Genomic DNA, 1911 nt, shown 5'->3' on the forward strand with positions numbered 1-1911 from the left:
TTTGGGGTTAACATGTACACAGTACTATATATGAAATAGATAAACAACAAGGATCTACTGTATAGCACAGGGAACTATATTCAATGGAACCTATAATGGAAAATAATCTGAAAAAAGAATATATGTATATATGTATAACTGAATCACTTTGCGGTACACCTGAAACTAACACAACATTGTAAATTAACTATACTTCAACTTTTAAAAATGGTTTTAAAAAAAATCCCTGCTTCTTACCAGTTGGCAAGGCTGCTTCACCCTCTCACGGAAGCCCAGCTGCTGTGACATGATGAGTCTGGTTCTCAGCACAGTCACCAGGCATACCCAGCTGTCCCTTGTGTGGTCTTACACCTTGCACGCACTGTCCCCCTGCCTGGAAAACCTCAGGTCTCAGCTCGAGACCCTGCCTCTGAAGGGCCTTCTCCTCCTGCCCCACTTTCTAGCAGGTCACTCTATTTTCAGCTTCTGTACTATCTAAGATGATATTATTGGGACTTCCCTGGAGGTCCAGTGATTAAGGCTCTGCGCTTCCACTGCAGGGCACATGGGTTTGATCCCTGGTCAGGGAACTAAGATCCCGCATGCCTTGTGGTGTGGCCAAAATAAAATAAAATAATCTTATTTATTCTCTCCTTGTTTATTTCTGTCTCCATCTCCAACATGTAACCTGGGTGAGGGCAGGGACTTGATTCTTGTTACTGTTGTGTTCCAGCGCCTAGGACAAGGAGCTTGATGTGTAAGAAGAAGAGATGTTCATAATTTAAAATTATTTTTAAAATAAGAAAATAAAAGCCACTGTGAAAAAGTTTGGCAGCTTTGTATAAAGTGACACATACTCTTACCATGTGCCCCTGCGATCCCACTCCTACGTATTTACCCAAGTGAAATTGGACTCTATATTCACATGAGAGCTTGTACATGAATAGATATAGTGACCTTATTTGTATTTTCCCCAAACTGGAAACAACCCAAATGCCCCTCAAGTGGCAAGTGGGTGGACAAATTGTAGGGCATGAGTACAAGGGCAGCTTACTCAGCAATAAAAAGGAATAAACTGATACGAACAACATGGATACATCTTAAAAGCGTCAGGCTAAGTGAAAGAAGCCAGACACAAAGCCTATATATTGTATCATTTCATTTACAAGAAATTCTGGAAAAGGTAAAACTCTAGGGACAGAAAACACATCAGTGGTTGCCAGGGGCTGGGTAAGGGGGCGAGTTGATAACTAGGAGACTTGGGGGAATTTTATGGGATGATAGAATTCTAGATCTTGATTGTGGTGTGGTCACACAACTGTTTACCTTTGTCGAAATCTGCAGAGCTGGACGCTAAGAAGATTCAAAACAAAGCCCCCAAACTCTTTTCATTCCATTGGCCAAGAGAGAGAGTAAATAAAAATTGGTGATCATAAAAGCTGACATTTGTTTGAAGCACAGAAACCCTTCTCACACATCCTCTCATTTACTCCTCATGGTGTTCTCATGGCATAGGTTTTGTAGTCCCCACTGTTTAGAGAAGGCATTTCAAGCCCAGAAGGGTTAAGTGACCTGTAGGAGCCGCACAGCTACAGTTGACGAGACAGAAATGGAAGTTACGGGGTCTGATTGCAGAATTCGTGCTCCTATCTGCGACAATATGCTGGTTGGCCCAACTCCCTGTCAGGAAACGAAATTAATCCCCAGGGAGAGAGGATACCGAACAACAGCTGCCAAACCACCGGGGACCCTGCACGCTGCGGAACAAATAACGTTACCCAGAAATACGGCGGTGCTTGCAACGCGCCCGGACGGCCAACAGGTGGCGCCCGGAGGCCGCCCACCGCTTTGTTTTGCAGATTTGCCTGGATTTTCTCCAGTTCGCGGCTGAAATCTACCCGGAAGCAGTTCTGTAGAGGGGGTAAGTGTTTC

This window comes from Tursiops truncatus, chromosome 13 (assembly GCF_011762595.2).
Source record: "Tursiops truncatus isolate mTurTru1 chromosome 13, mTurTru1.mat.Y, whole genome shotgun sequence".
In the NCBI taxonomy this organism is placed as follows: domain Eukaryota; kingdom Metazoa; phylum Chordata; class Mammalia; order Artiodactyla; family Delphinidae; genus Tursiops; species Tursiops truncatus.